Source organism: Carlito syrichta, unplaced genomic scaffold, assembly GCF_000164805.1.
Source record: "Carlito syrichta isolate Samal-C Ts95f unplaced genomic scaffold, Tarsius_syrichta-2.0.1 Scaffold306628, whole genome shotgun sequence".
Lineage (NCBI taxonomy): Eukaryota > Metazoa > Chordata > Mammalia > Primates > Tarsiidae > Carlito > Carlito syrichta.
In genome coordinates, this window is record NW_007250724.1 from 565,894 (window position 1) to 576,506 (window position 10,613).

A 10,613-nucleotide genomic window follows, 5' to 3' on the forward strand; every position below is an offset into this window, starting at 1 on the left:
AAAAAATTAGCCAGGTGTGGTGGCATGCACCTGTAATTCCAGCTACTTGGAAGGCTGAGGCAGGAAGATTACCTGAGTCCAGCAGGTCAAAAGCTGTGGTGATTGAAAGCTTGCCACTGCACTCCAGCCTTGGAGACAGAATGAGACTCTGACTCAGGAAAAACAAACAAATAAATAAAGACTAAAAACAACTCAATCCACGCTCAGCCTGTAATCCCGCGCCTTTAGAGGCTGAGGTGAGTGGATTGCCTGAGCCCGCGGGTTCGAGACCCGCCTGGGCAACTTGGCGAGACCTCGTCTCTACAATAAATAAATAAAAAAAAAATAGCCAGATGTAGTAGCGTGCACATGTAATTCCAGCTACTTGGGAGGCTGAGGCGGAAGGATGGCCAGAGTCCAGCAGGTCAAGGCTGTGGTGACCGGGAGCGGCCATTGCACTCTAGTTTTGAGTGAGACTCCAACTCAAAAAAATAAAATAAAGCTTGCTTTATGTTTGAATGCTTTATGGGTTTTTCTTGCAGCAGACTTCTTAGATCCTATAGTATTGAATTTAGACTATAAAATAAGGTTGCCTTCCCTCTGGGCCTACTGACAGGGACACCAGTTCGCCAGGACAGTTCGCCAGGACAGTTCACCTGAGAACTTGAAACTGGCTGTTGGAAGAACATTAGCTTGGAGCTTCTGGAAACCAGCTGCAGACTGAAAGGTGTGCTGCTCCGTTTTCTGCTAGATTGCTGATTTGCAGTTTCCTTCCAACTCCTCTCGACCTTGCACAAGTCACGCTTGGCCAAATTTATTGCTCAAGAGCTAGCAAGGCCTGTGTAAGCTGAATGGACTTTCCTTTATGGGTAGGACTACTGAACCTTTAAAATAGATGATGGTTGTCTGGTATTCTTTTTTTTTTTTGAGCTGGAGTCTCACTCAGTCGCCCAGACTGGAGTGCAGTGGCCGCTCCCGGCCACCGCAGCCTTGCCTGCTGGGCTGCAGCGATCCTTCCACTTCAGCCTTCCAAGTAGCTGGAACTACAGGTGCGCGCTGCCACGCCCGGCTAATTTTTTGATTTATTGTAGAGATGAGGTCTCGCCAAGTCGCCCAGGCGGGTCTCGAATCCGCGGGCTCAGGCAATCCACTCACCTCAGCCTCCCAAAGGAGGGTATTACGGGCTGAGCCACCGAGGAGGGTATTACGGGCTGAGCCACCGAGCCCGGCTGTCTGGTATTCTTGAACTGGGGATATCTAAGTTGGAAACACCAAAAGGAAAAGGAGACAAGCCTCCGTATCAGTACTCTAATCCAAGTGCTTCTCTTGCATCTATCCTCAGTATCAGGTAGAAGGGCTATGCTCCTTGGACTGGGAGCATAGGACCCTCTGTGGGCGCATGGTCAGCAGACCCTTCCAGAGATGGCTTAAGTTTAGGCCCGAAGAAGCTCCCTTCCATTTCCCTCACACTAACGGACAATAAGAAGGCCTCAAAGTAGCCAGGCCAGGGCCGTACTCGAGCCGCTGGCAGTGATTAAACCTCGGGAAGGCCAAGCTACCAACAACCTGGACGCCTAGCTCAACTCAGATGAAAGCGCAAGATGACGAGCGGCCATAGAACAGAGGCCAACCACAACCCCCAGCAGTCCCTGCGGACCGAGGCGGGGAAACACGATTTCCTATTGGGTGGCGACGAATAGGGAACCCTTACGCCCCGCCCCAGAAGGCAAGCCCCCTTCGCGCGGGGCATAGCGGGAGTGGAGTCGGCGGGACGTGCTGGTGTACTCCATCTCCCGGCGGGCCGAGCGCTGAAGGCGGCGGCGCGGCGCCTTTGTGGAAGCGGTGGCCCCGCGCGGAGGAAGTTCCGGTCTCCGCGGTGCTGGGTCGGTGGCGGCAGCTGAGAGGAAGGAGGAGCGGGCCGTGGAGGCTGCGCTGCCTCGGTAAGAACTCGCGGCAGGAGGAAGGGCGTGCTGGAGCCTGCGGGGAAAGAGCCCGCGTACAGGGCCGCTCTGGATGTCGTGGGCCCGCGCGGCCTGGGAGCCTCGGCTTCGGTGTCGCGGGGCGGCCGCGGCCTCACTCGGGAAGAAGAGATCCAAGCGGCAGTGTGGTGAGGGAGGTGCTGCCCGCGGTAGGAACGCCCCGGAACCGTCGCGGGCCCGGGGCGGGGCCCGGAGCGGCGGTAGAATTGCCGGTTCCGCCACGGAGTGTAACCAGCTGTGGGGATGGAGGCTAGCGCGTGCTTGCGGCTTGGTGCTCCAAGTCTGCGGAGCGACAGGCAGGCTCTTCTTACTTTTTTCCTGCTTCTGATTCAGTTCTGAAGCATCACTAAAAGGGACGCTTTTGTGCCTAGCACGTAGCCTCGCCTTCAGATCCAGACGAGCTCCGTGCCCTGCCCGGGGGGGAGAGGGCCTAGAACCTGGAGGCGGGGGAGTGGTCTGGTGGGTTCTGTGCCCGTTGGGCGAATGTAAGAGGAGAGAGATGTATCCTCGTATTCACGCTGTAGATTCTTTTTGGTAGTGTAAATGTTTTTCTCTATTTTAGAATTGATGTGCTGATGAGTTCAACTTTCAGAGTGAACTTTTTAGTAAAAAGGATTCTGTTTTATAGGGTACATAAACTGTGAGGGCAGTTGTATTTTTTGCATAGTTCAGGTTGACTTGTGAAGGATAGTAGCTGAATTAAGTGACGGAGTCCAGTAGACTGATGCGTCTGGTCACCTGTTTCATTTTCTGGACTCTGGATTGTGCTCTAGGTTTATTAGATTCCAACTTCCTGTTAAGCAGTGCCACCAGTGTGAACGATCTAAATAGTCACCATCACCAGACTTGTGGGGACTGTAGGGAGGGTACAAGAACTGGTGGGTGAGGTAGGACTGGCAATGTGGAAAGCAACAAATATGTTACTATTTTGGTGAAACACAAAAGCTGAATTTGAACCTTGTCTCAGAAACTAGCACCTAACTAGTTACCTAACCTACAAGATAGGTCCCAGTTTCTCTGGTCAGTTGTAGCACCCTTCCTTATAGAGTTCTGTTATGAAACTTAGGTTTATTTATGTATCTTTTTTTTTTTTTTTTTTTTGAGTTGGAGTCTCACTCTATCTCCCAAACTGGAGTGCAGTGGCTGCTCCGGCCACCACAGCCTTGACCTGCTGGGCTCCGGCAATCCTTCTGCCTCAGCCTTCCAAGTAGCTGGAATTACAGGCACGTGCTACCACGCCCGGCTCATTTTTGACTTATTGTAGAGATGAGGTCTGGCCAAGCTGCCCAGGCGGGTCTAGAACCCGCGGGCTCAGGCAATCCACTCATCTCAGCCTCCCAAAGGCACGGGATTACAGACTGAGCCACTGAGCCCGGCTTTTTTTTTTTTTTTTTTTTTGAGTTGGAGTCTCATTCTGTCCCCCAGGCTGGAGTGCAGTGGCATGCTCATGGCCACCACAGCCTCAACCTACTGGGCTCAGGTGATCCTTCTGTCTTGGCCTTCCAGGTAGCTGGAACTACAGACATGCACCACCATGCCCAGCTAATTTAATTTATTTTTTGAGATGAGGTCTCTCCATGTTGCTCAGGCTGGTCTCGAACCCCTGAGCTCAGGCAGTCCTCTTGCCTCTGTCTCCCAAAGTTCTGGGATTACAGGTGTGAGCCATTGTGCCTGGCCACGTTGGTTTAGTATTGTTGTCTTTAAGATCCTAGGTTCTGGCTGGGCACAGTGGCTCAGCCTGTAATGCCAGCACTTTGGGAGACCAAGGCAAAAGAATTGTCTGAGTCCAGTTGTTCGAGATCAGCTTGAACAACTTGGTGAGATCTTGTCTCTAAAATAAAAAATAAATAAATAAAAAGATCCTAGGTTTTTTCTTTTGAGTAGGTGTCTCACTCTGTTGCCCAGGCTGGAGTGCAGTGGCATGCTCACAGCTACTGTTGCAGCCTCCACCTGCTGGGCTCAAGTGATCCTTCCACCTCAGCCTTCCAAGTAGCTGGAACCACAGGCATACGCCACCACGCCTGGCTAATTTTTTGATTTATTGTAGAAACAAGTTCTCACCAAGTTGCCCAGGCTGGTCTTCAAGCCCTGGGCTTAGGCAATTCTCTTGCCTCCTTCTCCAAAAGTGCTGGGATTACAGGCAGGCATGAGCTACCATACCTGGCTGGATCCTAGGTTCTTGTAGTCTTTCAGACAGAGGAGAGTGGTCAAGGGGATTAGTTATTAAGTGTACTTTTCTGATTTGGGCAAGGTTATACCTTTCTGCCAACATGTTTAAATGTATAAACTGATGTTAATATCTAATTCAGAGTTGTATTAAGATTTCTTTTCTTTTGGAGTCAGGGTCTCATTCTGTTGCTCAGGTTGGAGTGCAGTTGCACAAGCACATCTCACCATAGTCTTGAGCTCCTGGACTCAGGTGATCCTTCAACCTCAGTCTCCTAAGTAGCTGGGACTAAAAGTGTGCTCACCACTACCCCCTGCTAATGTTTTTGTTCTTTTTCTAGAGGCGAAGTCATGGTATGTTCCTTAGGCTGGTCTTGAACTCCTGGGCTCAAGTGATCCTTCCATCTCAGCCTCCCAAAGTGTTGTGATTATAGGTATGAGACCAAGCCTGGCCTTAACAATTAATTTTTTTTAGAGACAAGATCTCACACTGTCACCCAGGCTGGAGTGCAGTGGCACATAGTTCACTGCAGCCTCGAACTCCTAGGCTCAAGTGGTTCTCCCACTGCAGCATCCTCAGTAGCTAGGACCAAGTCGCTAGGCATGAGCCACCGAGCCTGGCCCTAAACCATTTTTTTTTTTTTTTTTTGAGTTGGGGTTGCATTCCAACTGGAGTGCAGTGACATGCTTGTGGCCATCCCAGTGTTGACCTGCTGCACTCCGGTGATTCTTCCACCTTAGCCTTCCAAGTAGCTGGAAATACAGGTGCATGTTACCATGCCTGGCTAGTTTTTTATTTATTATAGATCGAGGTCTCGCCAAGTTGCCCAGGCTGGTCTCGAACCTGAGGGCTCAGGCAATCCAACTCGCCTTGGCCTCCCAAAGTACTGGGATTATAGCCCTAAACCATTTTTTTTAGTCAGAGTCTCACTCTGTCGCCCAGGCTGACATGCAGTGACATGTTCATGGTCACTGCAGCCTCGACCTGCTGGTTTCAGGTGATCCTTTCATTCCAGCCTTCCAAGTAGCTGGAACTATAGGCAGGGGCCACCATGCTTAGGATTTTTTGATTTATTGTAGAGATGAAGTCTCACCAAGTTGCCCAGGCTGGTCTCGAACCTGTGGGCTAGGGCAGTCCTCTCATCTCGGCTTACCAAAGTGCTGGGTTTATAGCCCTAAACGTTTTTTTTTTTTTTTTTGAGTTGGAGTTGCACTCTGTCGCCCAGACTGGAGTGCAGTGGCCACTCCCGGCCACTGCAGCCTCGACCTGCTGGGCTCCAATGATCCTTCCGCCTCAGCCTTCCAAGTAGCTGGAACTACAGGCATGCGCTACCACACCTGGCTAATCTTTTGATTTGTTGTAGAGATGAGGTCTCGGCCAAGTTGCCCAGACGAGTCTTGAACCCTCGGCCTTAGGCAATCCACTCACCTCAGCCTCCCAAAGCACGAGATTACAGGCTGAACCACCGAGCCCGGCTAATTTTTTTTTTTTTTGAGTTGGAGTCTCACTCTGTTGCCCAGGCTGGAGTGCACACTCCCGACCACTGCAGCCTCGACCTGCTGGGCTCCAGCGATCGTTCTGCCTCAGCCTTCCAAGTAGCCAGAACTACAGGCGTGTGCTACCACACCTGGCTAATAATTTTGATTTATTGTAGAGATCAGGTCTCACCAAGTTGCCCGGGCAGGTCTCCAACCCATGGGCTCAGGCAATCCACTCACCTCAGCCTCCCAAAGTGCTGGGATTACAGGCTGAGCCACCGAGCCTAGCAACCATTTTTAAGTGTACAATTTAGTGGCATTAATTACACTTACAGTATAGTATAACCAACACCACTGTTTCCAAAACTTTATCATGGTAGACACTCTAACTGCTGGGTCTGGTAGCTCATGCCTGTAATCTCAGCAGTTTGGGAGGTGGAGACAAGAGGATTGCCTGAGTCCATGGGTTCGAGACCAGCCGGGGCAACTTAGTGAGACCTAGTCTCTACAATAAATAAAAAAATTAGCCAGGCATGGTGGTGCGTGTCTGTAGTTCCAGTTACTTGGAAGGCTGAGGAGGGAGGATCTTATGAGCCCAACAGGTCGAGACTGGTGGCAGTGAGCCTGCCACTGTTCTCCAACCTGGGTAACAGTGAGACTCCAACTCAAACAAACAAACAATAAAGAAACTCTGTAACCATTCAAGTAACTCCCCACTTCCTCTTTCATCTAGCCTCTTGTAATTGGTTTTTTCTTTCTTTTTTTTTTTTGAGTTGGAGTCTCATTCCGTCTCCCAGGAGAGAGTGCAGTGGCACGCTCACGCTCACTGAACCCGGCCCCCTTGTAATTGTTAATCTACTTTGTGTCTCTATAAGTATGCCTGTTTTTGGTATCCCATATACTAAATGGAAGCATGCAATATTTGTCCTTTTTTTTTTTTGAGTTGGAGTCTCACTCTGTCACCCAGACTGGAGTGCAATGGCCGCTCCTGGCCACCGCAGCCTCAACCTGCTGGGCTCCGGCGATCCTTCCGCCTCAGCCTTCCAAGTAGCTGGAACTACAGGCACACGCTACCACACCCCGCTCATTTTGATTTATTGTAGAGATGAGGTCTCGCCAAGTTGCCCAGATGGGTCTCGAACCCGCGGGCTCAGGCAATCCACTCACCTCAGCCTCCCAAAGGCGTGGGATTACAGGCTGAGCCACCGAGCCCGGCATTATATTAGTCCTTTTTTATGTTTGGCTTATTTCACTTAGTGTAATGGTTTCAAGGTTCATGCTGTGACATGTATGAGAACTTTATACCTTTTTATGACTGAATAATATTTTGCTGTGTGTGTGGACCACATTTTGTTTATGATTCATCTGTAGTAGACACTTGGTTTTGTTTCTATCTTTTGGCTATTGTGAATAGTACTACTGTGATCATTGGTGTACTGATATCTCATTGAAGTCGAATGTAGTGCTGTGCATCTGTAGTCCCAGCTACTCAGGAGGTTGAGATGGGAGAATTGCTTGAGCCCAGGAGTTCAAGGCTTCAGTGAAGTATGACCATCCTACTGTACTCCACCCTGGGCAACAGAGTGAGACTTAGTGTTTTTAAAAAAATGATAATATAAAATTGGGTTTTGTCTTTGTTGTTGTGTTTTAGGCTTTTTTTTTTTGAGTCGAAGTCTTACTCTGTTGCCCAGGCTGGAGTGCAATGGCATGTTCATGACTACCGCAGTCTCAACCTGCTGGGCTTAGGCAATCTTTCTGCCTCAGCCTTCCATGTAGCTGAAACTACAGATGCATGCTACCACACCTGGCTAGTTTTGTGATTTATTGTAGAGACGAGGTCTTACCAAGTTGCCTAGGCTGGTCTTGAACATCCTGGGCTCCCAAAGTGCTGGGATTACAGGCTAAGCCACCACGCCTGACCTTTTTTTTTTTTTTTAAAGAGATTCTCACTCTGTTGCCCAAGCTGTAATGCAGTGGCACATTCATGGCTATCACAGTCTCCACCTGCTGGTCTCAGGTGATCTTTCTGCCTCAAACTTCCAAGTAGGTGGAACCACTGGTGTGCACCACCATGCCCAGCTAATTTTTTGTTTTATTGGAGAAATGAGATCTTTCCATGTTGCTCAGACTGGTCTCAAGCCCTTGAACTCAGGCAATCCTTTCGCCTCCACCCTCAAAGTGCTGTTATAGTCGTGAGCCACTAAGGTTTTCATTTTGGTGAAGTCTAATTTGTCTATTTTTTTCTTTTGTTACTTGTGCCTCATTTGCAAATGATTGACAATCCCATGTCATGAAACTTTTTCTTTATGTTTTCTTCTGGGAGTGCTATATAGTTTTATCTCTTATATTTAGGCCTTTGATTCATTTTGAATTTTTTTTTTGAAACCAAGTATTATTCTGTTCCTCAGGCTTTAGTGCAGTGGTACCATTATAGACTCCTGCAACTTTGAACTGCTGGAATCCTCAAGTGATCATCCTGCCTCAGACTCCCGCCTCAGACTGTAGGCTCATCCTGCCTCAGACTGTAGGCTCATACTACCACACCAAGCTAATTAAAAAAAAAATGACCAGGTTGGTGACTCAAGCCTGGTGTTCCAGCACTTTGGGAGGCCGAGGTGAGGAGATTACCTGAGCCCACAGGTTCTAGAACTGCCTGGGCAACTTGGCGAGACCTCATCTCTACAGTAAATCAATAAATGAGCTGGGTGTGGTAGTGCCTGTAGTTCTGACTACTTGGAAGGCTGAGGCAGAAGGATTGCCTGAGCCCAGCAGGTCAACACTGGTGTGGCCACTACACTCCAGTCTGGGTGATGGAGTGAGACTCCAACTCAAAAAAAAAAAAATTTTTTTTCTCTAGAGTCTCACTGTGTTGTTAAAGGCTGGTCTCCAGCTCCTGGCCTCAAGTGATCCTCTCCCCTCATCTTCCAAAAGTGCTGGGATTACAGGCATGAACCACTGCACCCAGCCTTTGAATTAATTTTTATATATTGTGTTTTATAAGAGTCACACTTCATTCTTTGGTGGATTTTCAGTTTTCTCAGTACCATTTTCCATTTGTAAAAACTGTCTTTTTCCCATTGAATGCTCTTGATACCTTTGTTGAAAGTCAATTGGCCGTATAGGAAAGGATTTGTTTCTGGTCTCTCCGTTCTTTTTTTTTTTTTGAGTTGGAGTCTCACTCGGTGGCCTAGACTGGAGTGCAGTGGCCGCTCCCGGCCACCGCAGGCTCGACCTGCTGGGCGCCGGCGATCCTTCCGTCTCAGCCTTCCAGGTAGCTGGAACTACAGGTGCGTGCTACCACGCCCAGCTAATTTTTTTTTTTTTTGATTTATTGTTGAGATGAAGTCTTGCCAAGTTGTCCAGGCGGGTCTCAAACCACTCACCTCAATCCACTCACCTCAGCCTCCCAAAGGCACGGGATTACAGGCTGAGCCACCAAGCCCGGCTAAATTAATTTTTAATTATACAGGTAATATCTCAATATCATAACAGTCTAGGGGCTAGGCACAGTGGCTCACGCATATAAGACCAGCACTTTGGGAGGCTGAGGTGAGAGGATTGCCTGAGCCCATGGGTTCGAGACCAGCCAGGGCAATTTGGTGGGACTTCATCTCAACAATAAATCAAAAAATCAGCCGGGCGTGGTAGCGCATGCCTGTAATTCTGGCTACTTGGAAGGCTGAGGCGGAAGGATTGCCGGAGCTCAGCAGGTCGAGGCTGCGGTGGCCGAAAGCGGCCACTGCACTCCAGTCTGGGCGACAGAGTGAGATTCCAACTCAAAAAAAAAAAAAAAATGTTTAAAATGAGGCTGGGCACGGTGGCTCAAGCCTGTAATCCCAGCACTTTGGGAAGCTGAGATGAGAGGATTGTCTGAGTCCAGGGGTTCAAGACCAGCCTGGGCAACTTGGTGAGACCTCGTTTATACAGTAAATCAAAAAATTACCCAAGCATGGTTGTGTGTACCTGTAGTGCCAGCTATTTGGAAAGCTGAGGCGGAAGGATTGCCTGAACCCAGCAGGCCAAGGCTGCTGTGGCTGTGAGCGTGCCACTGTACTCCAGCATGGGCGACAGAGTAACTCTAACTCAAAAAAAAAAAAAAAAAGGTTAAAATGTACTGACCTTATGAACTCAGGCTCGTAATTCTAGTATTTTGGGAGGCTGAGGTGAGAGGATCACTTTAGGCCAGGAGTTTGTGAGCAGCCTGGGCACATAGCGAGACCCTGTTTCTATTTATTAAAAAAAGAAAGGGAAGATTATTAAAATGTTTAATTTTGTTGTATATACATACATTTATCATAATTTTTAAAATTAAAAATAAAAGTAGTATCTTGTTGATTTTCTTTTTTCACTTCCTTCCCCTACTCACCTATCATTTTCCCAAAGAAAGGCACCTCTTAATTTGAAACCTAATTGAAGTACATATACTGTCACAGAGAGAGGAAAGCCCTTAAGGATATCAAAAGATGTTTATCTCATCTATAGAAGAATATTTGGGTTATTTTTATTTTTATTTTATTTTATTTTATTTTTTGAGTTGGAGTCTCATTCTGTCGCCCAGACTGGAGTGCAGTGGCACGCTCCCAGCCACCGCAGCCTCAACCTGCTGGGCTCTGGTGATCCTTCCGCCTCAGTCTTTCAAGTAGCCGGAACTACAGGCATGTGCTACCATGCCCGGCTAATTTTTTGATTTATTGTAGAGATGAGGTCTCACCAAGTTACCCAGGCAGGTCTCGAACCCGGCCTATTTTTATTTTTTAAAAGTTATAAATAAAGCTGTTGCGAACATTTTTGTAAAAGTCTTTTGTTTTCGTTAATCTTGGATAAATACTGAGAAATGGAATTGCTGGACACAGGATAGTATTTGTCAAACCAGTTTCCAAAATGGTTGTACCATTTTCCAGCAATGTATGAGAGTTCTGACTGCTGGAAATAGAAGAATTTGATTTGATATCTTTTTTTTTTGAGTTGGAGTCTCACTCTGTCACCCAGACTAGAGTGCAGTGGCTGCTC

The 10,613-nt window shown here is 48.2% G+C and overlaps 1 protein-coding gene across 1 annotated transcript in view; it reads left to right on the top strand.

The window, feature by feature from the left end:
• The first annotated feature begins 1,730 nt into the window (after positions 1-1,730).
• The window catches only part of RBM6 (RNA binding motif protein 6), a 126,030-nt gene continuing 117,147 nt past the window's right edge, over positions 1,731-10,613 (top strand). Inside the window, exon 1 of the mRNA XM_021715083.1 lies at positions 1,731-1,919. The gene's annotated coding sequence lies outside the window, so the exon portion shown is untranslated. The remainder of the gene's footprint in view (positions 1,920-10,613) is intronic.